Source organism: Phascolarctos cinereus, unplaced genomic scaffold (genome assembly GCF_003287225.1).
Source record: "Phascolarctos cinereus isolate Bilbo 61053 unplaced genomic scaffold, phaCin_HiC Scaffold_8;HRSCAF=390, whole genome shotgun sequence".
NCBI classification, from domain to species: Eukaryota; Metazoa; Chordata; class Mammalia; order Diprotodontia; family Phascolarctidae; genus Phascolarctos; species Phascolarctos cinereus.
In genome coordinates this window covers 67364157-67391168 of record NW_027556291.1, presented here as the reverse complement: position 1 = coordinate 67391168, position 27012 = coordinate 67364157, and the positions used below count along the sequence as shown (strand labels likewise).

The window sequence follows — 27012 nt, the reverse complement described above, 5'->3', positions numbered from 1 at the left end:
CCTAACAGCATAAGGATAGACCTTAGAACACAGCAAGTGAGAGATGTCCAGAGCCTGAGAAAATAAATTTCCAGAGCCAATGGGACCCTGGGACAGAGAAGGCCAGGACTAGGAGGAGCCATAGAGCAGAGAAAGACAGAGGCAGGAGAGCATTTAACACAAGGGACATTAGAGCCAGGAGAGCCCTTAGAACACAATGTCAGAAGTCAAAGGGGCCTTGAAGGCAGAGAATGAGCTGGGAGTGCCAGGAGATGGTAAATCGTCAGCTCTGGAACACAAAATATTGATGCTGGGAAGGAGGTTGCTTGGTTATGTGCTCAGTGGGCCAAAGTATGGGGAAGAACCAGATAATTTAAAAAACAAGAAGCCATTGTATGTTGGGGATGAGTTTAATCATTCATGTCAATATATTTTCTATCAGGCACAACAGTGATGCTTTGAATGAAAACTGAAGTCTTCAAATACCCAAGATAATCTTTCAAGGTACCAGGACTATGCCTCATTTACCTGAAAACAATAAGAAAAAAAAGCAAGAAAAGAAAAACATGTAACACCTTGTAGTCTCTTCATCAGGTAAGACAGGTATTGATATTCATCTTAATGATAACGATTACAGAGGTTTTTTTGAGGGGGAAAGTAGGTGTTGAGTCCTAGGAATTAAAAAGAAGAAGGTGTGTTCTTTGAAGTCACTGTAAGGATAAGGCAAAAGAGAAGACACTGAGATCAATAGAATTAAAAGAGTTAAAGGAATAAAAGGGCCCTTTTAGGTTCCAGGAAGTTGTGGCCTGAGAAACTAGAACTCCAGTTCTGAAAGTGTCCTTAGAACCTGGTGTGTCTGGCCTTCAGGATGATTTTCGGGGAAGAATATTAGAGGTCTCAAGAAACATAGAATACAGACTTTCCTAGCGAGGATTGACATTGCACTCAATGTCAGAACCTGGAATTGGCCAAGAGGCACTGAGAGTGTAGACTATCTGAGCTTGAAGGAAATTTTGAATTCGGACTCCTAGGCTGGATGTCAAATATGGGAGAGACTAGAGATGTTCAGAGAATGAGAAGGGAAATTGTCAGAAGCCAGAGGATTTTAGCACATGGAATGTCAGGCTTGGGAGGAGCCATGGAGAAGAGAATGCTAGAGATCAGTGAGCACTCAGAAGAAGGGATATCAGAGCAAAAAGAGCCCTTAGAACATGAAAGGGCAGATTTTGGAGTTTCCTAAAAATCATCTTATTTGATAGCTGGAAGAGTTCTGAGAACCTAAATCATCTGCTCTGGAAGGGGCCTTAGAATGGAAAATATCATAAATGATAAGAATTTATTTAATTTATCTTAGTAGTGGGCCCAAATATTGGCCAGTTCTAGCTAGTTTAAAAAAGAAGAAAAATATAGATTTTTCATTTGAGATCATTTATTTTTTCCAATTTATTTTATATTATTCATCAATGATGCTTAAAAAACAAACAAACAAACAAACCTCACATTTTCAACCCAATCGCCAAAAAGATTTGGTGAAACTGCTGTCTAGTTTTTGACCTGCAAAGAAAACCATCCCAAACCCCCAAAATCTGCAGTGTCTACCAACAGAGTTTTGATCTAAGAAAGACAAATGAATTAGGTTTGTCTGCACATTTATTTTCTCTCAAGCTGGCTTGCATGCATGGGGAGCTACAGGCAAAAGTCTGAGCTGCCTTTGGAGTTGGGGTACACAGTTTTTAAACCCTTCCCACAGGAGCTAGGGTCATTCCATGGAAATACCCCTTCTGTCAGACCCCTGCCCCAACCTGGGTTATCTAGACAAAAAAAAAATGTGTCTCCACTCAACCTTTAGTGTAACAATGGGCTTTCCCTGCATTAGATTAAATTCCTTTCAACTTGGGTGGGAGCTCATCAGAATAAGGAGAGTGACATTATCAGTAATTGTCCTTTGGTTCCTTAATGGAATCTCACCCTCCTGATGGGAGAATGAATAAGAATAAATAATGAATTAATGCAAAATATAAAAGCAAAAATAAATGTAAAATATAAAACCTACAATTAATACAAGGTATAAAAATTGGAATTAATGCAAAGTATAAAAACTGGGTTCTAATTGTTCTGTTACTTCTTTTCTAATTTGAGTTTCTTAAACATGACAGTTGGCCAAAGTTCTAATTTTGATCTTATAATAATAGATACATAAATGTTGAGTTAACTTTCATTACTAGACCTGGTTATTGGCAAGGTAATTTAATATAGTGTTAAGCTCAATCTTGTAGGAGAGTAGACACAAGAAAGAGGATCTCAGACACGTCCTGCTTGAGGGTTGCTTAATCTACCTCCTGATTAGATGATTCTGATTCCCAGGTCAACTAGGCTTCCTCTGGATAGTAAGGAAGGTCAAGCAAATGAAGGTGATTAGTAAGGTTATTCTATTTTCACAATTTTATTGGCAAGGTAATTTAATATTGTGTTAAGTTCAATCTTGTAGGAGAGTGGACACAAGAAAGAGGATCTCAGACATGTCCTGCTTGAGGGTTGCTTAATCTACCTCCTGATCAGGTGATTCTGATTCCCAGGTCAGCTAGGCTTCCTCTGGATAGTAAAGGTCAAGCAAATCAAGGTGACTAATAAGGTTATTCTATTTTCACAATTTCATAACTTTTATTCTATTCTATTTTATTCTATTATGCTATATTCTATTTTCACAATTTGCATAACTTTTACAGCAGACTGAAACAAATGTAAATCCCTGCAGGTCCTTCTTTGGTAAAGACAACTATCGATATTACTGTTAATAATAATGACTATTGTGAACCCCAATCTATTTATTCTAAGAAACAGACAGATTAAATTGGGCACGTGTGTCCATGGTTTAATTTCTCTCAAGCTGGCTTGACATGCATTGCATGGGATTTTAGTCCAAAACTGGCTCAAAAGGGATTTTGGGGGTATAGCATTATATACCATTTCAACAGGGGCTCATATCAACCCACCATAATTCCACTAGACCATTTCCAGCCTCCATCTATCTGAGCAGTAGTATCTGTCTCCACCCAAGCCTGAGTAGAATAAAATCAGTTCAGGTTTGGGTTGGGTTTGACCAGGATGAAAAGATTCAATGCATTCTCATTATCAGTGATGTCCTTCTGAAGAACTTTGAAGCAGAAAGCTGGGGGTGGAGCTCGGAGTCTCCAAGACACAGATTACCAAGAGAAATCATTTTTCACATTCCCCCATCTGATTCTAATGAGAGGCATAGCCTTCTCAATTAATCACTAACTGATATGGTCAACACTTCATCAAGGGGCTTTGGGGACTTATAACAATATGGGAGAGGGGAAAGAGAAATTGATAGACCACATTGACAAATCAAAGGGGAGTCCCCTTAGTAAGCACAGATACAGAGACCCAAAGGGAAAAAGTAACAAAAAATAGTCCATTTAAGGCATGTCATACAGCTGTCTGGTTTTCAAGACATCATCTGATGAAGTTTTCTGGTCTGAGTGCTGTTCAAGCAGTGTCCAGCAGACTGTCTTCTTGTAGAGATCCTCTTTCTTGTGTCTACTCTCCTACAAGATTGAGCTTAACACAATTTTAAATTACCTTGCCAATAACCAGGTCTAATAATGGAAGTTAATTCAACCTTTATGTATCTATTATCGTAAGATCAAAATTGGAACTTTGGCCAATTGTCATGTTTAAGAAACTCAAATTAGAAAAGAAGTAACAGAAAAATTAGAACCCAGTTTTTATATTTTGCATTAATTCCAATTTTTATACCTTGTATTAATTGTAGGTTTTATATTTTGTATTAATTCATTATTCATTCTTATTCATTCCCCCATCAGGAGGGTGAGATTCCACTAAGGAATTAATTACAGACTCCAATACATACATAAATTCATTGAGTAATCAATTTAAAAACAGTACATACCAAGTAATAAAACAATTCCAACTTCTGGTCATGTACAAATAAATAACCCTTAATTAGAGTGGATGCTTCCTTTAAGGAATTTACAAGATAGACCACAAGCTTCTTTTAACATTAACTAATTGTAGCAAACTGAGAGAGGTAAGAGATTAACTAACTAACAGAATAATATCCTGTTTTCACAAGCCTTAGCCTAATTATCCCCATACCATTATGAGTTAAAGGACCCTGACTTATACAGGAATATACTATAAAATATACTTATATTTATATCCTATAAAAAAGTCCTGTGGTTGCTGAGCCCCAGCCTTGTTGGGGTGAAAGTGTATCTTAAAAATCAAAGTTCAAATCCAAGTTGTGGCACCATTAATGTGAACACCAATTTATTTATTCTAAGAAAGAGATGTTTAATTCTAAAATTCTAGACCAAATAGCTCAATCTTATACTTGCATCTTACTATAATAACTTCAGATGTTCCAGTATCAATCTATTATTTAATGGATTTAATATTGTGCTTATACAACTTTTGTTTATGAAATTTGCCATAAAAGAATAGGGACATAACCAAAGTAAGGGAACAATGTTTCCCTAACTTCATGTCAATTCCAGGCAGAAGTTATATAATGGCCAACTGCATTGAGCTAGGCTTAAAGTCGGCTAGGTGTCATAGTGGGAAAATTGAGTCAGGAGAATCCTACCTCAGCTCATGCAGAATAGTGGTTCTCCTGACCTTCCCATGAGAACACCCTCTGCAGTTACCCCCCACAGAGTTGTTGCCCTCGTGGGTCAGTGACTCAATCAGTTTCTTGATAACCATACCTGGAGTTAAATTCAGGGTAACAGTCCATTAACAGTCCCATAAGGTCTTGAACAGCAAATTCCCATAATCAGGGTTTCAGATGTGACTATAATCTCACATTGGTTAGGGAACATCTTTAAAGTGAACCTTAAGTAGTTTTCATGCATTCCTACACATGTTCTAGTTCCTGATTAAATAACATAATGAAACTCGAAATTCACGGTAGGTTTGGACATAATTCTCATCAATATCAAATTATTGCTTGCAACAAATTAGTACAAATGGAAATTTAGTAGGCCTTCTAAAAATCACACAAAAGATTTTACAAAACATTTCTTTTTTTTTTTTTTTTGGCAATTGGGGTTAAATGACTTGCCCAGGGTCACACAGCTAGTAAGTGTCAAGTGTTTGGTCTGATGCCAGATTTGAACTCAGGTCTTCCTGACTTCAGGGCCAGTGCTCTATCCACTTTGTCACCTAGCTGCCCCCTCAAAACATTTCTTCATAAAAGTATTCCCTTTCTTAAAAACAGTTTACACTTTATCCTGTTACTATAACAAACTAAATTAATTACAATGAGATTTTACAAGGTCCTTTCTTTGCATAATTACCAAGTTTCCTTTCACAAAAATACCTTTGTAAATACTTTATTTAAACCAAAGCTCCAAAGAGCTTAGTTAACCATCATAATTTTGCTAAGTGAGAGCTGAAACTTCCTTTTAAATATAGACCAAACTTGGAAGTTTATAATTTCTTAAATTATGAAAGGTATTACAATACATGGTCAGATGGAATGACCTAACAACTTCCTAACCTATTCATTTTTTTTTCTCTGACAGTACAATTCTTAATCTAACAACATCTAGATTATAAGAGAAATGGCTTTTCTAACAACATAGGTGATACAATTGTTTACCAAATTGCACAATTTAGAAATGTAACAATACCCTACTCATTATAATGTATTTAAAATTTGAAACAACCCATTATCAATTTAGGTAAATGCATTTCTGAATTACCTTGCACAGAGAATCATTCATCTCATCATTAATATGTTGAAATTACAACCTGAAACCACCTTATATATTTTCATAATAGCCAAGATTTCAAATGAAAAATCTCTCATAGTAAATATCAGTATTATTATTATTACTAGTTTATAACCAAATATGCCACATTAAATGTTAACAGTTTTCTTTTCTTTTCTTTTCTTTTCTTTTCTTTTCTTTTCTTTTCTTTTCTTTTCTTTTCTTTTCTTTTTTTGAGTAGGCAGTGGGGTTAAGTCACTTCTCCATGGTCACACAGCCAGTGAGTGTTATGTGTCTGAGGTCAGATTTGAACTCAGGGCTCCCGACTCCAGGGCCGGTGCTCTATCCACTGTGCCATCTAGCTGCCCCTAAATGTTAACAGTTTTCAAAAATATTTTATCACATCCTTTTTTTTAAGGCCCAATTCATACGCAACAAAATCCAGATGAAAAATTGAGAAATACAGTAATAACACAAATAATATACTTCAAATGACATCAATTGCACTTTCAGATTATCACATATAGAAATTATTGATCTTATTACTTTTAGTACTTTAAAACTACTTCAAAGTTATCAGGTATGGAACAATTACATTTGTCTAGCATATACCAGTCCTTGTGTTAAGGACTATAATCATGTGATCCTCACAACATCCCTGGGAAGTGAGTTCCACTATTATCCCCTTACAAAACAGTAAACCAAGGTAAATAGACTTAAGTCAAATCAAATCTGCATTTATAATAGCTAGTGATAAACATTTAAGAATTTTTTTAAAAATCCAATACTCTTGGCCCTTTAAGAGGAAATATTATCCACAAATTCATATATTCCTTTAAAAAAAAAAAGACACATGGCTATGTATTCCCAGCTCTGAATAGCCCCCACCCCTTTTTTTTTTCCCTCTACTTCCTTAAAAGAGCTCAAGTCCAGTCTCCCTTTTTGAGGCTTGTCAGATAAAAAAAACAAAAACGAACAAAAAAAACTACCCGAAGCATTTCATCCTCCAGGGAGTTTCAGGCTGATGCATATAAGTTTTACAAACATTTTAAATTCACCTGTAATCATTCAGGTTATCTAAGAGTTTGTCCTGGGCAAAGAGACCAAAGGAATATGAATCAATGCTCACAGCGTGTGGTCAGTTTCCCCAGGCATAAACTTCCAGAGTTCCAATAATTAATTAAACAGGATGGGGGGGGAGGGGGGAGGCTTAGAGCACATGGGCTTGCTGCAGACCACCCCACCCCAAGCTATTCCCAAACCACTTTTTTTCTACCCATCATGTTTTTGCTGAAACCTTTATTCCTCTTTCCTAATCTTTCACACCCATTACTCAGACTACCTCCACTTTTCTTTACAATCCAAACTAAAAATTATGCTTACCCCATTTTTGGTCCTGCTTCTTTTCACCTGTTAAAATCTAGAGGGAGTTAATTCCTAACACTTTCCAAATCAGGAGAGCTGCTTTTTCCCTCACACTCTTCACAAACAGCTTTTATGATATTAATGCTTAAAAGACTTATTTTTGCAGTTTTAAACACATTGCCTTGATACCAGATATATTGGTAGGAGGGGGTGCAAGGCAGTTCTCTAGATTTAATTTAAACATAAAGTACAAATTCTAGCTTTGGGATCTGATTAAACCTGAATTCAAACCCTTAGCTTTTCCCTCTCTCACCCCTGCTGTCTTGGCTGTATGCTCTAGATCCTTGTCAGTAAAAGCTGCTTGCTACTCTGATTTCACCTTCCACTAACTTCTGGGAGAGTGTCTCCCTGCTTTTTGATTCCATTACTCCCCCCCAAAAAAATTTTTAATCTGCCACTGAAAGCCTAAGGTGGGAGTTCTTTCCCAATATTCTCTCTCTAATTACAGACCTTAGAAATTCCTTAGAAGTTTTTCTGGCTGCATTTTAAATCTTTCACCACAAATATAAAACATTTACAAACACACACAGAGACAGAATCAGCTTGGCAACACAAAAGTGTGCATGAATCTAATTTCCTTGTTGGCTTTTAATTCTTGGTTTGTTTTTAAACCAATTTAGAATTAAAATTAGCCTGGTACTGGTCAAAATTCGGAGTTATCACATACCAATTTACTCTGACTGACCTCTAGCCAATTATACAGGATATCCATCAGAGGAGAATTTTTTTTTTCTTTGAAGTCCCCAACCCCAGAGCCACTTGGAGAAAAAAGAAAACGGACTGCAACCTAAAAACGGGAGGTCTGATATATAAGAAGCAGGTATTTGGGGGATAAGACTTACTCACCCTTCAGGGCTGGGACTTCAGGAAAAAAGTCCTCTTGTTGCTGAGCCCCAGCCCTGTTGGGGTGAAAGTGTATCTCAAAAATCAAAGTCCAAATCCGAGTTGTGGCACCATTAATGTGAACACCAGTTTATTTATTCTAAGAAAGACACAAAATTGAGTGCATGTATCCATGGTTTAATTTCTCTCAAGCTGGCTTGACAAGCATTGCATGGGAGTTCAGTCCAAAACTGGGCCCCCCTAAGGGGGCTAGTTCAGAACTGGCTTGACAGGGATTTTAGGGGTACAGCATTATATACCCTTTCAACAAAGGCTCATATCAAACTGCCATCATTCCACCAGACCACTCCCAGTCTCCATCTGTTTGGGCAGTAATATCTGCCTCCACCCAAGCCTAAGTTTGGGTTGGGTTTGACCAGGATAAGAAGATTCAATGCATTCTCATTATCAGTGATGTCCTTTTGAAGAACTTTGAAGCAGAGGGCTGGGGGTGGTGCTCTGAGTCTCCAAGACAGAGATTACCAAGAGAAATAATTTTTAACACTATAGAGTATTTGTGAGGGGGAAAAAAGGTCTTGCATACTGAGGACTTGTTAGAATCATAGCTTCTGTTTCTAAATCAGTATATGGGTAAGTCCCATGTGCATTGTTATAATAATCAAATCAATAAGAAAAAAGGGGGAAAAAAACTTTGTACAGCATAGAATTGTGTGGCTTTAGAACAATAGGTGTCATATCTTGGAAGGTTCTTAGCACATGGAATGCCTGGCCTTCCAGGTACCACTCAAGGTAGAAAGTTGAAGGAGGCCAAAAGCTTGGGATACAAAGTGTCCTAGCTAGGAGGTAAGTTCCTCCTCTAAATGTCTCAATGTGGAGGGCAGTATGAAGACAGAATATCTGATGAGGGAGGGCACTTAGAACCTAGAATGTCTGACCTTGATGCAAATTTCAAGTCCATAATCTAGAGCTGGATAAGGCTGTAGAAGTAAGATTGTCAGTGCTGGGACAGACAAGAACTAGAGCAAAAAGAGTCCTTGGAACACCAAAGGTCAGACTTTGCAGTGTCCTAGAAATCCTTCTATATGACTGTTGGTAGGGCTCTGAAAACATCAATCATCTGCTCTGGAAGGGGCCTTAGCATTCAAAGCCTCACAAATGGGAGCATTTACTTTCATATATATATATTTTACACACACACACACATACATATACACACATATATGTACATATACACACACATATATACACACATATATGTACATACACATACACACACACACACACACACACACACACACACACACACATATATATATATATATATACTGAATGGACCCAAATATTGGCCATTTCTAATTAACTTTAAAAATAAGAAGTTAGATTTTTCCTATGAGATCATTTATTCTAATATAATTTATATTATATATCAGTGATGCATAAAGCAAGCAAACAAAAACCTCACTTCTTCAGCTACATTGCCTAAAGTGTTTGTTGAGATTACTATCAATTCTTTGGTGATACAAAAAACAAACAAAAAAAAAGCCAACACAAAAGCTGCCAACCACAACAGACCACACAACAAGAGCAATGCCCTACAGTTCTTTCTTTGGCAAAGACTGCTATTGTTGTTACTATTTAGGATAATGAATATTGAGTAATTTTGGACAAAAAGAAAAACCCAAGGTGTTTCATATAAAGGACTGCCAAGGGAAAAGACATGTTTCAAATCAGTGTGTTGCTAACAGCAATATACATTGTAATAATAATCCAATTAATACAATTTTTTTAAAATAGACTTTATAAATCACAGGATGGTGTGGGTTTAGAACTAAAAATGTGAAGTCTTGGGTGGTCCCTAGAACACTAACAGTTTAGATTCCTTGCTAGATATATTGGGGTTTGGAGGCTAGATTTTTTTTTCTTTTCCCTGCTTATTTATGCTGGGTTTTTCTTCAAAAAACTGGGACAATTAACTCTTTTGTCTCCTGTAATTTCACTTATGATTTCTTGAAGTAGAGCTCTGGTAAACCAGGCTTCGATAAAGCCCTTTGGAATTTAAATAAAGCTACTTGACTATGCCTTTAAACCCAAATCACTCTGGCTCTCGCTGACTGGCCAGTAAGAGGTCCCAACCCAAGCCTTACCGGGAATAGACTGTGTAAGTTTGATGGAAACTTTGAATTCACAATCCTGAGTTTGATTCAGTTGTCAAACCAGTAATGTCAGTGTTTGTAGGGACTACAACAGGAAGAGTGGGAGATATTCAGTGACTAAAGTTGGAAATGGTCACAAGTAGTAGGGTTTTAGGTGCCAGAATGTCAGGCTTGGGGGTATCGATGGAAACAAGAGAGATAGGAGAGCACTTAGAAGAAAGGATATCAGAGCAAGGACAGCTCTTAGAACACAAAAAATCATATGAAATGTCCTAAAAACTTCCATAAGCCATTGCTGGAAGGGCTGTAAGAACAAAAATCTTCTGTTCCAGAAGGTTCCTTAAAGGAAAATATCATAAATGGCAAGGATTGACATTCATTTACTTTTTTAGTGGGCCAAAATATTGGCCAGTTGTAGGTAATTAAAAAAAAAATGAGAAGGGTGTAAATTGTTCTTTTGAGAATACACATTTATTCAAATTTAATTTGTATACTCAATAGTTATGGTTCAAAAAAAATCGCACATCCTGAACCAGAGCCCCAAAAGGGTAAGGTGAAGAGATGAACAATTCATCTCAATATCATTTATATTAGTACAGCAGTGATGCTTTGAATGAAAACCCAGATCTTCAAACAAAGGGTCAAGGTGCAAGGACAGTGCCTTGTTTAGTGGAAATCCACAAGGAGAAAACAAAGACTTTTAAAAACCTGTAGTCCCATCATCATGTAAGACAAGTATTGATGTTCCTATTGAATTAAAAGGAAAATGATTGTGCTTTGAAATCAAGGTAATGATCAGGCAGAAATGAAGTGTGCTGAAATCAATAGAATTGAAAAATGAAAATAATAAAGAAGTTCTTGTAGGTCCAAGGATGAGGTTGTGGCCTTGGTAAGGAGAAGGCCAGGTCTGGAAGTGTTCTTAGAACCTGCCATGTCTGGACTTCAAGATGATTTTCAGGGAAGAGTATTGGAGGTCTCAGAGAACTTAGAATACAGACTTTCCTAGGTAGGCTGAAAGTCGAGGCTCTGAATGTGAGAAGTTGGACTGGACAGAGAAGTCAGAACAACATATCTGGAAGGACATTTAGAGCCTAGAAAATCTGAGCTTCAGGGAAAGCTTGAATCCAGAAACCTGAGCTGGACAAGTCCTTCTAACCTCCAATATCAGATTAGGCCAGAGGTTAGAACTGAGAAAGTAGGAGATGCTCAGAGACTGAGAAAGAAATTGCCAGGAAAAGTGGGATATTAGCACATCCAATGTCAGGCCTAGGAGTTGCCATGGAAGAGAGAATGGTAGAGAAGGAGGAGAGCCCTTAGAAGAAGGGATATTGGAGTGGCTAGGTGATGCAATCGATAGAGCACTGGCCCTGGAGTTAGGAAGACCTGAGGTCAAATCCGGCCTTAGATACTTGACATTTACTAGCCGTGTGACCATGGGCAAGTCACTTAACCCCATTGCCTAGCAAAAAAAGAGGGGGGGATATCAGAGAGAGGAGAATTCTTTGAACACAAAAGGTCTAAGCTTGGAATTCTGAAAAATACCATATGTGACAGCTAGAGAGGAGTGAGGGGTCTGAGAGCATAAATTATAAACACTGAAAGGAGCCTCTAATGGAAAAGATCATAAATGGCAGTAATTTACTTAAAAATATATTCTTAGCCAAAAACATTGGCCAGTTATAGTTAATTTTATTTAAAAAATGAAGAAAGTAGACTTTTCCTATGAGATTAATAATTTTATTGCGATTTATTATAGATTAGCCCAGTGATTATGCTTTTTAAAAAATCTCACATTCTCAACCACACATAAAGAAAGTAAAAGTAGTGATTATTTTTTGGCTAGCTAAAACAAACAAACAAAAAAAAAGCTCACAAACTCAGAGTACTAGCATACCAAAAGAAATACAATACCTTGCATTGCTATTGATAGCATTATTAATGTTAATGAATACAGAGTATTTTTCTCCAAAATTTTAAACTCGGATCATAGTAGGGTGTTTCTTTAGATCCAAAAGTGTCATGTCTTGGAGGGTCTTAGAACACTAAATATCTCAATTTCCAGCTACCATTCTAGTGGCAAATTTGGAGGTGGCTAGGAGCTTAAAATCAAGACTTTCCATGCTAGGCAGTTATTTCCACATCTAAATGTTCCAATTTAGAGTGGCAAGTGAAGCCAGAATTTGAGATCTGGAAGGGCACTTAGAACCTAGAATGTCTATCCAGAATCCTAAATGGATTAAAGAAGTAAAAGCTGGAATGTCAGTGTTGGGAGGGAAGGCTCAGAATGGGAATTGTCAGAAGCAGGAGGATTTGACTAAACAAGAGGTCAGCACTATGTGTAGTCATGGAGAAGAGAATGAGAGAGGCAGGAAAACACTGAGAAAAAAGATATTGGACTGAGTAGAGTAGGAGAAGGGAGTGACCAGGGTTGCAAGGAGGTGTTTCAAAACTCCTCAGTGATCAATCACAAAACTTCCAGAATCTGCCAAGATATTTTTAGCTGTTCTAACTTTTCCCTGTAACCTCCATGAAGGAGGATTCAGAGGTGCAAAGGGAAGGGATTAAGTAAGCCTCAGGGAACCAAAATGCACCTGCAGTTTTCCCAATTCCCCAGCACCAACAGAATTGACAGAATTGGGCATATGCTTCCCGCTGGGGCATCCATTCTTGTCCTCTATGCTGTGGAAGGTGTACCCAGATCCATGGCCTTGAACCAAGCCAGTGGACTGAGAGCCTGAGAGCATCAGGCCAAGTGCTAGACAACCTCGTAAATGTCTGCCCAAAAAGTATCTCCAAGCCTTCCTAGGTGCTTGGAGAGTGACCCCAATTGCAGGGCAAGAAAGAAGTGGGGGAAGGCTTACATACCTTCCAGTCTTGGCTAGAGAAAAACTTGGAGTTAGGTAGTTTTCCCCATACGGGCCACCAAATTTTTGAGGCTTAGGGTTTTAGGGGTGCTGGGACCCCAAAATCACAACACGCAGGTCCTGCCTGAATGAATTTGACCCAAGCCTTCTTTCAGCCAAAGACAAGGTTTATTAGAACATCCGTCATATTGGGCAGACTCTTAAGGAATCTCATCATTTATATCGCTTAATCATTTGTATTGCTAATGCAAGCAGGCTAGATTTTAAGAACCTAAGCCTGGTAATTCTTTAAAAACAAAAAAAGAACCCCTCACAATCTCAAAAATACATCCAAAATGGCATGGAAAAAGTACTGATTATTTTTTGGCTGACTAAAAACCACCCCAGAAAGGAAAAAAAAACAACAACAACAGCATATTATAACAAAGACAATTCCAAGGAGTTCCTTCTTTGGTCAAGACTGCTAATGAAATTGTTTTAATGAAAATGTATATAGAGTATTTTTGGACCAAAAAAAAAAGTTGTTTCATTCTGTGTACTTATGAGGGACATGATTTATGATTCAAAATCATATCAGTCAGAACCATGTGTATCGTAATAAGAATCCAATTTTTAAAACTTTCAAAAAACCCTGATAGATCAAAGGAAGGTGTTCCTTGAGGTCTAAAAATCTCATGTCTTAGAATTTTGTTAGAACCCTATATGTCTGGGCTTCTAAATAGCATTCAAGAGGGAAAGTTAGAAGAGGCTGAGAGCTTTGAATGTAGAATCTCCTAGCAAGGAGGTAAGTGTTGCTTTAGTATCATGATTGATGGTGGACAGTGAAGATTGCATATTAAAAGAGAGAGAGCACTTAGAACCTAGAATTTATAAGCATGAAGGAAATATTGGATCCTGAATCCAGAGCTGAATGAGGCTTTAGCAGCTGGAATGTCAGTGTTGCAGAGGACTAGAACAGAGAGAGTAGGAGATGTGGAGAGGCTAGGATTGGGAAATATCAGAAGTGGGAGGATTTAGGCACACAGAATATCAGGCCTGGGAGGAGTCATGGAGAAGGGAATGAGAGAGTAGGAGAGCCCTTAGAAGAAGGCATATTAGAGCAAGGAGAGCTCTTAGAACATGAGAGGTCAGGCCTGGATTGTCCTAAAATCTTCCATCTGGCATAGCACAGAGGGCTCTGAGAACACACAACATCTGTTCTGGAGGGCCTTAGAATGAAAACCATCATGAAGGGCCAGGATTTACTTTTATATACATTCTTGGTGGGCCAAATTTAGGGCCATTTCTAGTTAATTTGAAAAAGAAGAAAAAAGTAGGTTTTTCATGGGAGTAACAATTTATATTATTCCAATGGTGATTTAAAAAAAAAACATACCTTCAATCACAAAACAAAAAGTTTATGAGTACATTATTTTTATTTTCTGGAGAACCAAAGAATTCCCCCCAAAACCAAAACAACTGAACTCAAAAACAAGTTCAATTTTATATAGTTCCTTCTTTGGTAAAGATTACTATTGATATTTCTATTAATGATACTGAATATAGAGTATTTTTGTCCACAAAACAGTTACATACAGAAGACTTATAAGGGAGAGGACTTGTGTTTCTAAATCATTATATCAGTAATATTCATTTGTATTTTAATAATCTGATAGATAAAAAACTGGAAAAAAACATATACTTCCCAGAAGGGTATGGTTTCTTAGAGGTCCTTAGAAAGTTGAATATCTTGGCTTCCAGGTACCACTCAAGGGGCAAAGTTGGAGGTGGCTGAGAGCTCTAATTACAGAATTCCCTAGCTAAAAGGTGAGACCCGCTTCTGAATGTCGCAGATTGGATTGGAATGTAAAGCTGAAATATTAGATTAAGTGAGACATATATGCACAGCTAGGTGGTACAGCAGATAGAGCTCACGGCCTAGAGTCAGGAAGCCTTATCTTCCTGAGTTCAAATCTGGCCTCAGAAATTTCCCAGCTGTTTGGCCCTGGGCAAGTCACTTAAATCTGTTTGCCTCAGTTTCCTCATCTGTAAATTGAAGTAAAGGAAATGGTAAACCATTCTAGTATCTCTGCTAAGAAAACTCGAATGAGGTCACTAAGAGTCAGACACAACTGAAACCATTGAACAAAACAACAACAATAACAACAACAAATGAGAAGTATAACAGTCTGTCTAAGTTTGAAGAAAATTTCTAATCCTGAATCCTGACCTGGATGCAGTTGGAAAAGCTATAATGTCAGTGCTTAAAGGCAATAGAGCAGACAGAGTGGGAGGTGTTACGGGGCTGAGAATGGAAATTGTCAGAAGCAGGGGGAGTTTAGGACACAGAATGACAGGAATTGTAGAAGCCATGGAAAACGGCATGAGAGAGGTAGGAGAGCCCTTACAAGCCTTAGTGCAGAAGAGGTCAGATCTTACTGTGTATTCCAAACCACAGTATGCTGTAGGTGGGAGGGGTCAAAGAACAGAAATCATCTGCTGGGGAAGGGGCCTTAGAGTGGGAAACCTCAGAAATGGCAAGGATTTATTTTCAAATAGATAGATATAGATATATAGATATACTGAGTGGGCATAAATATTTCCCTTTTAGAACTAATTTTTTAAAATATGCAGATTTTTCATATAAGATGCACCATTTATTCTAATTTAATTTATAATATACAGTAATGATACTTAAGTTTTTTCATATCCTCAACCATAGCTCCAATAGAATAAGGTGAAAGTACTATTCATATTTGGCTAGCCCCTCAAAATAATAAAAATTCCAAAACCTATACTCCTAAATAAATACAATTCCATACAGGTTCTTCTTTAATGAAAACTGAAATATATGTTACTATTTATGATCATGTCATGAATATAGGGAATTTTTCACCAAATGAAAAAAGGTGTTAGATTTTGAAGAATTTGAAGGGACACTGCTTATTTTTTTTTTCATTTTTACCATATCTGTAAAACACATTGCCTTGTAATAATTATCCAAAAGAAAAAACAAAAACAAACCATCCTTATAGATCATGGGAAGGGTCTCAGAAAGTCCTTGGAACACTGACTATAAGGGCTTCCAGGTACCTTTTGAGGACTTACTTTGGAGGTAGCCAAGAGCTTAGAACACAAAACTTCCAGGCTAAGAGAGAAGATTAGCTTCTAAATATCCCAATTTGGAATGGAAAGTGAAACTAGAATTTTAGATCAGGGATGGCTCCTAGCATTGAGAATGGCTGAGCTTGAAGGACCCAGAATGCTGAGCTGGAAGTGGCTGCAGAAGCTGGAATGTCAGTGTTAAGAGGGTCTAGAACAGAGAGAGGCCAGATATTGAGAGACTGAGACTGTAAATTTACAGATCCAGTGGGATTTTAGCCAACAGAGTGCCAGGCCTGAGAGTAACCCCGGAGAAGAAAATGAGAAAGTGAGGAGAGCACTTAGAAGAAGGGGAATCAGAGCAGAGAGAGCAGTTAGAAGACAAAAGATCAGACTTGGTGTGTCCCAAAAACTGCCGTAGACCATTGCTGGCAGAGCTTAGAGAACACAGATCATCTGCTCTGGAAGGGGCTTTAGAATGAAAAAATATCATGAAAAGCAAAGATTTATTTTCATTGATATTCTTATTGAGCCAAAATATTGACCAGTTCTATTTAATTTAAAAAATCAGAAGGAAGTATACTTTTCATTTGAGATGAAGAATTTATTGTAGTTTATTATATATTAGCCTAATAGTGAAGCTTCCAAAAAAAAAAAAAGCTAACATCCTCAACCACTCAGCCAAAAGTATGGTGAAAGTCTTACTTATTTTGTGGCTACCAAAATAATCCCCCTATTATTACAAAACTTCCTATGAGATCCAATGCAATCTCAGGTGGTTCCTTCCATGGGAAAGATTGGATAGTTATTACTATTCATTAAAATCAATATAAAGACTTTTTAGCAAAATTAGATTGTTCCACATAGAGTATTTGAATGGGACAACACTGATACTTCCAAAGCATCACAGCTTCAGGGTATATGTGCATTGTAATAATATCCAAATAAATAAAATATTGAAAAAGGAAGTCTTCATGATCAGAGCAGGGTCCAGCCATCAAACAAAATGTCTCAGGGCTGGGAAGTTTTACACCACTAAAAATTCTGTAAGACTTCCAGGCACCTTGAAGGAGAACATTAGAAGTGGCCAAGAGCTTAGTATTCAGAATTTCTAGCTGGGAGGGTAATCCCTGCCTTTGAGCATCCTAATTTGAAGTGGAAAGGGAAGCTAGACTATTAGATCAGGGAGGACACTTAGAACCAAGACTGTCTGAGCTTGAAGGAAGTTTGAAACCCAGAATCCTGAATAGAAGAGGTTGTGGGAGCTGGAATGTCAGTATTGGGAGGGATAAGAACAGAGAAAGTGAGAGATGTTTCAGGGCCTGGGAATGGACATTGTCAGAAGCAAGAGCATTTCACCACATAGAAGGTCAGGCTTGGGTCTGTGGCCATGGAGAAGAGAAGGAAAGAGTTAGGAGAGCAATTAGAAGAAAGGATATCAGATTGAGGAGAACCCTTAGAACCCAAAATGTCACATCCTGGAATGTTCTAAAAGCCACCATATGCCATAGCTGGCAGCGCTTTGAGAACATAAATCATCTAATCTAGAAAGGATCTTAGACTGGAACATATCCTAAATGGCAAGGAATTATTTCAACATATATTTTAGTGGGTCAAAATATTGGCCAGTGCTGTCATCTTTTAAAATATGAAGAAAGTAAAATTTTCATAGGTCAGCTAGGTGGCGCTGTAGTGGATAAAGTGCTGGTACTAGATTTTGGAAGACTCCTCTTCCTGAATTCAAATGTGGTCTCAGACACTTACTAGTTGTGTGACCCTGGGCAAATCACTTAACTCTGTTTGCCTCAATTTCCTCATTTATAAAATGAAGTGGAGAAAGAAATGGTGAACCACTCCAGTATCTTTACCAAGAAAACCCCAAATAGGGTCACAAAGAGTCATTTGGCTATAGAATGTATAATGTCAGTGTTGAGAGGAACTAGATCAGAGAGAGTGGGAGATGTTCAGGGGCTGAGAATGGAAATTGTCGGAAGGAAGAGGATATCAGCACACAGAAGAATGTCAGGCCTGGGAGTTGCCATGGAGAAGAGAATGAGAGAGGTAGGAGATCACTTAGACAAAGACATATCAGAGAGAAGAGAGACCTTACAACTAAAAATGTCCATAGGCCACTGCTGGGAGAGCGCTGAAAACATAAATCCTCTGTTCTGGAAGGGGCCTTAGAGTAGGAACTGTCTTCAATGGTACAGATTTATTTTCATATATATTCTTAGTGATCCAAAATATTGACCAGTTCTAAGTAAATTAAAAAGAAATCAGGTAGATTTTTCATATTATATTAGTCATCTTTTCCAGTTTCGTTCATGTTACACAGTCCTGAAGCTTAAAAACAAAACTCACCTTTCCAACCACCCAGCCAAAAGGGTATGGTAGAAGTACTAATTTTTAGTTAACTAAGAATACCTTAAAACCCCGCAACACCGGGACACCAAAACATATGCAATTCCATGCATTTCTTTCCTTGGTAAAGATAGCTATTGGCATCAATATTAGTAATAATTAATTAAATATGTGATGATAATTAATATATTTTCCTTCAAAAAAACCAGTGTTACATTTCTACTTATAAGAGACATCACTTATATTTCAAAATCATATCAATAAGAGGTATGAGCATTCTATTAATAAACTGATTAAATAAACCTTAAAATAACAACCTTGTTGATCATGGGAGACTCTCTTTAGATCCAAAAATGTCATGACGTGGCAGGTCATTAAAGAACTGGTTATCTTAACTTCGAGGTGCCATTACAGGGGGATAGTTGGTGGTGGCTGAGAGCTTAAAATATAGAATTTCCTAACTAAGCATGAAGTCCAAACTCTAAACGTCCCAGTGAAGCCAGAATTTTATATCTGTAAATGGTACTTGGAACCTCAACTGTCTGAGCTGGAAGGAAACTTTGAAACCAGAATCCTAAGCTGGATTAGACTTTAGAAACTGGAATGTCAGAGTTGGGAAGAATTACAACACAGACAGTGGGAAATGTTCAGGGGCTGAGAATGGAAATTGTCAGAAGCAGGCGGATTTGAGCACACAATATGCCAGCCTTGGGAGTGGCCATGGAAAAGAGAATGTGAGAGGTCAGAGAGCACTTAGTGGAAGAAATGTCAGTGGGGGGAGATGATCTAGAACACAAAAGGTCTGATCTCAGAATGTCTCAGAAATCACCCTGTGTCATACCTGGTAGAGCTCTGAGAACAGAAATCATCTCTGCTGGAATGGACCTTAAAATGAAAACTATCACTAATGTCAAAAATTTATTTTCATTTCTTTTCTTAGTGGGCCCTTACATTGGTCACTTCTAGGTAATTTAAAAAACTAGAAAGTGGACTTTTTCCCATAAGATTAATCATTTATTCCCATTTAATTTATATTACAAATTGATGATGCTTTAAAAAAAAAATCTCACATCCAAAACCACACAGACAAAAATGTATGGGGAAAATACTGTTTATTTTTTTTTTGAACTCACAAATAGCCATTTGGGGGGTTAAGTGACTTGACCCAAGTCATACAGCTAGTAAGTATTATGTGTCTGAGGCCTGATTTAAACTCAGGTCTTCCTAACTCCAGGGCTGGTGCTCTATCCACGGCACCACCTAGCTGCCCCCTGAAAACATAAATCTTCTCTTCATGAAGTGGCCTTAGAAGGGAAAAGATCATTCATTGCAAGGATTTATTTTCATATATATTCTTAGTGAGCAGTTCTAGGTAAATTAAAGTATAAGAATTTAGATTTTTTTTATACAATATCATTCCAATTTAATTCATATTTGACAGTGAAGAAACTTAAAAAAAAAAAATCTGACATCTCCAACCACATATCCATAAGGATTTCATGTGAAAGTACTGACAGTTTTTTGGCTAGCTAAAAAACAAAACAAAATAGGACAAAAACAGTAGTGCAAGGAGACAAATGGAATTCCCTGCAGTTTCTTCTTTAGAGTATTATTGATATTGCTATTAATGACAATGAATATAGAGTAATTTTGGCAAAAACCAACAACATGATGTTATGTTTTTGGGATTCATAAGGGATGGAATTGCAAGAAATAAATCATTCAGACAAAGGAGGGATGAAGTTAAAAGCCCAGTTTATTACGCAGTTGCAACTGCGGGTGTTCTATGGACTAGGACACATTGTACCACAGCAGGAGTTCACTATTTATCTCTAATCCTTGCCACAAAGTCCTCCTCTGTTTCTGACTTGGCTGAATACTCCAGAGTGTACAACTTTCTAGTATACCTGTTACACATCTGCCTCTTGATACGTCCTTCCTCCTTCTTCATACATCCCATGTTCAGAAAATGGCATCTTAGCCCCTCTTGGAGGTAGAGAAATTAATGTTGATATACCTCTTAAGCATGCACACTCTAAGCAAAGCTTAACCTTTGTCCTACTTACTAACTTCTAACAGTAAAACAAGGTAAGACTGGCTATATCCTGTTTTACTTAGTTATTTTTCTAGCTGTTTGCTCCAAATTTATGGCTATACACAATTTCATTATATCTCTCAGTTGCAAATCAAGGTGAGACCAGCTTTATCCCATTTTACTTAGTTATTTTTCTAGCAGTTGTTTCAATTTTATGGAAACAAACATTTTCGTTATATCTCTCAATGAAGAAGATAGATTATTCTAATGGGATCAAAACTGAATTCCAATTTACTGTTTAGTATGCATTGGTGATAGAAAAAAATTTAAAATCTGATGTTCTTAACCTCAGAGCCTTAAGGGTAAAGTGAAAATACTGTCAGTTTTATGGTCCCACAAATTAACATTGCAATCCCCAGATGTTTGTTCAGGAAAAAACAGTGCAATCCTCTGCAATTGTTTCATTGATGAAGACAGCCATTCATAGTAGTATTTGTGATAATGAATAATCAGTATTTGGGGACATTACAACATGGAGTTATGTATAAAGGGAAAAGGATTCTGTTTGGAAATCAGTATGGGTATATATCTATATCTACATCTATATCTATATATATCTGTATCTATCTATCTATCTACATATATATATATATATACACACACACACACACACACATATATGGGTAACACTACAGTATTTTGGTAAAATAAAATAATAAAATGAACACAAACAGATAAACAGATTTTTGGAAGGGTGGGGCTCTAAGAACGTACATGATCTCCTATGGAATGAGCCTTCAAATGAAAGATATCATCAGTTCCAAGGATTACATTAAATATATACATATTGGGAAAAAAATATTTTCCTGTTGGAGGTAAATAAAGTATAGCATACTGAGGAATTAAAAGAAAAAGTGATTAGTTTTAAAACGTTGTGTGTGGTAATATTCATGTGCATTGTAATAATGATCCAATAACAAAATGAAAAATATATGTATTTTTGGATCATATGAACGTACTGCCTTACATTCCAAAATATCAGCTCTTGGTAGGTCCTTGAAACACTGAATATAGGAGCTTCCTGGGACCTTGCAAGGATTTATGTTGCTAGGGTCCTGGAGCTGAGAATAAGGAACAGATTTTGATTGAAAAGCTTAGATGGGAGATGGCTCATAGAACATAAAAAAAGACAAACTTGAAGGAAATTTAAAATTCGGGATGTTAAACTGGATGTGACTGTCGAATCTTCAGGGTCTAAATTGTGAGGGCCTAGAAAAGAGAGAGGGGGAGCTTTACGGGGTCTGGGAATGGACATTTTCAAAAACAAGAAGATTTGAGCACACACAGTGACAGGCCTGAGAGTTGCCATGGAGATGAAAATGAGAGAGCTAGCAGCACACATATAAGAAAGGACCTCAGAGCAAAGAGAACCCTTAGGGTAGCAAAGGTCAGATCATGCAGTGCACTGGGAAGCAGCATATGTTATAGGTGAGGCAGTTCAGAGAACAAAAATTATCTACTAGGGAAGGGGCCTTCCAGTGGAAAATCTCACAACTCACAAAGATTTATTTTCAAATTTATACTTTGTGAGCCATAGTATAGGCCAGTTTTTACTAATCTAAAAAATAAGAAAGCATATTTTTCATTGGAGATCATTCACTTTTTCCAATCTATGATGGATAAGAAAAAGAAATAGAGAAAGGAAAAGAAAAGAAAACCAAAAAGCAAGCTCTTGTATCTTCAACCAGACTTTTCACAGAATGTAGAGGGATTACTGTCAGTTTTCTGGCTAGCAAGCTCTCCTCCCCCTGCAAACCAAAATTCTTGCACTGCTAAAGAAATGCAGTTCCTTGCAGTTCTTTCATTAGTAAAGGCTCTTGACTTTACTAATGGATACTAATTAAACTGACTATCAAGAAATTTTTGATAGGAAAATATCATATGAAGTGTAAAGAACTACTAAGAAAGACAACTTCTATTTCAAAATCATCATATTAGTAAGACCCACATGCATTGTAATACTAATCTAATTAAGAAAAATAAAAATCATACATTAACCCAATTTAGCATGATATGGTTTTAGAAATAAAAATGGCATTTCTTGGATGGTCCCTAAAACATCTAACACTGATGGACATCCAGAATCTGGGGGCATTTTAGGCTGAAAAATTTGGAATATTAATACTTAGAGACACTAAAACAGGGAAAGTTGGAGACGTGGCTCACTGGCCAGAGTACCATCCCTTGAGTCAGGAGTTACTTTTAGTAGTTGTTTCAATTTTACGGAAACTTTTATTCTGATTAACTAACTTCTATCACCAAAAGAGGAGAAGACCTATTGTATCCTGTTTTACTTAGTCACTTCTCTAGCTGTTTGCTCCAAATGTATGGGAACAAACATTTTCATTATATTTCTCAAGAACTTAAGGGTCAAAATCATTGTTTTAGTAAGACTTCTGTGCATTGTAATAAGGAATCAATTTAAACAACTTAAGGGAAAAAAACCTTATATATCACAGGAGGGTTTTCTTTAGATCACATATGTCATGTCTTAGAAACAAGAAGAAGATTTTTCACAGGAGATCAATTATTTATTCCAATTTAATTTATATTATGGAAGCAGCTAGATGGGGCAGTGAATAGAGCCTGGCACTTGGAGTCAGGAAGTTTAAGTCTGACCTCAGTTATAGAAGCTGGAATGTCAGTGTTGGGAGGATTAGAATAGAAAAAGCGGGAGATATTCAGGGGATGAGAATGGAAATTGTCAGAGGTAAAAAGATTTTAGCACATAGCTGTGAGGCTTGGGATTTGCCTTGGAGAAGAGAACGAGAGAGTGAGAAGAGTAGTTAAAAGAATGGATATCAGAGCAAAGAAAAAACTTACAACTGAAAAGTTCAGATCATGGAATATGCTAAAAACCACCCATTGTGATAGCTAGGAGGGCTGTGGGAACATAAATCACCTGCTCTGGAAAGAGCCTTAGAATGGAAAATCTCATAAATGGCAAGGAGAACTGTGTGTACACACACACACACACACACACAACCACACACACACACATTTGGTGCACCCAAATATTGGCCACTTCAAGTAATATTTTTTAAACAGGTAGATTTTTCATATGTCATTGATAACTTATGCCAATTTAGTTTATATCAGCCCAGTGCTGATGCTTTCCAAAGAAAACCTGATGTCTTCAACCATACAAGCAAAATGGTATGGTGAAAATCCTGTCCATTCTTTGGCTAGCAAAAAAAAAAAAAAACAACCCAAAATCTAAAACATGAGCACACAAAACCAAATGCAATTTCATGAAATTCCTTATTTGATGAAAACTGCTAATGATACTACTATTAATAATAACAAATATTGAGTATTTCCAGTCAAAAAACAGAGTGTTATGTACAGAAGACCTATAAGAAAGAAGTCTTAAGTTTTGAAATTATTGTAACAGTAAGACATGTACTCTTTAACAATAATTCAATAAATATTTTTGAAATTGGAAAGAAAGACCATATAGATCTCAGAAGCATGAGGCATTAGGAAAGAGAGAGAGAGAGAGAGAGAGAGAGAGAGAGAGAGAGAGAGAGAGAGAGAGAGAGAAGAAAGAAAGAAAGAAGAAAGAAAGAAAGAAAGAAAGAAAGAAAGAAAGAAAGAAAGAAAGAAAGAAAGAAAGAAAGAAAGAAAGAAAGAAAGAAAAAAGAATGTAATATCTGTTAAGGTTCTTAGAACACTAAATGTGTGGCCCTCCAGGTACCATTTAAGGAAGAAAATGGGAGATGTCCATGAGCTCAGAATACAGAATATCCTACCCAGGTGGCAAGTTCCTCCCCTAAATGTCTCAATTTGGAGTGGAAAATGAAGCCAGAATTTTAGATCAATAAGGGTACTGAGAATGTACAATGTTTGAGCTTGAAAGAAATTTTTAATCCAGAATCCTAGGCTCCTAGGAGCTTTAATGTCAAATCTGGGAGGGACTGGAGATGTTCAGGTGACGAGAATGGAAATGATCAGAAGCAGGTGGACCATGGAGAAGAGAATACTAGAGATCAGAAAGCACTCAGAAGAAGGAATATCAGAGCAAAGAGAACCCTTAGAACACAACAGGGCAGCTCTTGAAGTGCCCCCAAAATTGCCTTATTTAATACCTGGAAGGTCTCTGAGAACATAAATCATCTGCTCTGGAATGGGCCTTAGAATGGAAAATTTCATAAATCAAATGATTTATTTTCATTTCTCTAATTAGTGGGCCCAAATATTGACCAGTTTTAGGGAATTTAAAAAACAAGGTGAATGTAAATTTTTCACTTGGGGTCATTTATTTATTCCAATTTATTGTATCTCACAGGTGATGCTTTAAAAAAAAAAACCCCAAACACTTCACATCTTCAACCCAACTGCCACAAGGGTTTGGTGAGACTATTGTTTAGTTTTTGACTTGCCAAAAAAAATCCCCAACCTCCCAAAACCCCCAAAATCTGCAGACTGAAACAAATGTAATTCACTGCAGGTCCTTCTTGGGTAAAGATAGCTATTGATATTACTATTAATGATAATGACTATAGAGTATTTATGGGCAAAAAAACCCAAAACATCTTATATACTGAGTACTTGTTAGAATCATGGCTTCTGTTTCTAAATCAGTATATGGGTAAGTCCCATGTGCATTGTCATCATAATCCAATCAATAAGACAAAAGGGGGAAAATAAACTTTGTCCATCATAGGATGGTATGGCTTTAGGACAAAATATATCACGTCTTAGAAGGTCCTTAGCACACTAAATGCCTGGCCTTCCAGGTACCACTCAATGGAGAGAGCTGAAGGAGGCCAAGAGCTTAGGATGCAGAATGTCCTCACTAGGAGGCAAGTCCCTCCTCTTAACGTCCCAATGTGGAGGGGAAACTGAAGCCAGAATATGTGATCAGGGAGGGCACTTAAACCCTAGAATGTCTGACATTGAAGGAAATTTCAAATCCAGGATCTGGAGCTCGATGAGGCTCTAGAAGTAGGATTGTCACTGTTGGGAGGGACTAGAACAACAGCAAAGAGAGCCCTTGGAACACCAAAGGTCAGACCTTGCAGGATCCAAGAAACCCCTCTATAGGTCTGCTGGGAAGGCTCTGAGAACATAATCATCTACTTTGGATGAGCCTTAGAATGGAAAATACCATAAATGGCAAGGATTTATAATCATATATATATTTTAATAGGCAAAAATCTGTCCCAGTTCTAGTTAATTTAAAAACTGAGAATGTAAATTTTTCATAGGAGACTAATTACAAATTAACTTTTATTACACTGTATTCAAGCATGAAAAAAACTGTATCCCATATCCTAAAGGGTCTGGAGAAAGTGCTGTGTATTGTTTGGCCTTCCAACCTGCTCCGCCCTCCCCCCCCAAAAAAAAAAAAGCCTTTACACCAAACAGATGTAATTCCATGCAGTTCTTTAATACAGATCACTATTATTATTACTACTAATGATAATCATTAGAGACTCTTTTGGGGAAATAAACAATGTATCCAGCACATAGGATTTCAAAGGGATGCAACTTGTATTTCAAAATTATATCAGAAAGACATGTGCATTATAATAATAAGCAAAAAAATAAAAAAATAAAAGATAATTCCCTATGAATCCTTCTTTGGTAAAAAATTATAATTAATATTACTTTTAATCATAATGAATATTGAGTATTTTGGCAAAAAAAACCCCACCAAGATGTTACATACTGAGGATTCATAAAGGAAAAGACTTAGGTTTTGAAATCATTAGTGCAGTAAAAGATATGTGCATTGCAATAATAATCCAATAAATAAAAAACCCTTATAGATCACAGGAGGGAGTGGCCTTAAAACCAAAAATGTCAGAGCTGGGAAGGTCCTTAGAACATTGAATGTCTTGCCTTCCAAGGACCATTCAAGGGGGAGAGTTGAAGGTAGCCATGAGCAAAGAATACCAAATTTTCCAGATAAGAGGTAAGTCCTGCCTCTGAATGTCCCCATTTAGAGTGGAAAATGAAGCTGAAATGATTGATTGTGGAGGGCACCTAGAACCTAGAATATCTGATCTTGATGGAAATTTCTGATCATGAACCTGTAGCTGGATGAGGCTATAGACTCTGGACTGTTAGTGTTGGCAAAGTCTGGAACCAAGACAGCGGTAAATGATTAGAGGCTAAGAATGGAAATTGTCAGAAGCAGGTGAATTTTAGCATAGAGAATGTCAGGCCTGGGAGTAGCCAGGGAGAATAGAATGAGAGATTTAGCAACATATGTAGAAAAGGAGGTATCAGATCTAGGACCACTTGAAGAACGAGAAAGATCAGACTTGGAGCATCCTAAACACTTCTAGGGGCCATAACTTGGAGGGCTCTGAGAATATAAATCCTCTGGAAAGGGACTTTAAAATAGAAATTGTCAGAAATAGAAAGGATTTATTTTCATGGCTATTTAGTGTGGGCCAAAATATTGACCAGTTCTAGGTATATTTAAAAACAAGAAGAATTTA

The 27012-nt window shown here is 37.1% G+C and overlaps 1 long non-coding RNA gene across 1 annotated transcript in view; it reads left to right on the top strand.

Annotated features, from left to right (window-relative positions):
* Positions 1–427: 427 nt before the first annotated feature.
* Positions 428–27012, top strand: part of LOC144455039 (uncharacterized) — a 68086-nt gene continuing 41501 nt past the window's right edge. The window contains exon 1 of the long non-coding RNA XR_013483682.1: positions 428–573. This is a non-coding gene — a long non-coding RNA (uncharacterized LOC144455039). The remainder of the gene's footprint in view (positions 574–27012) is intronic.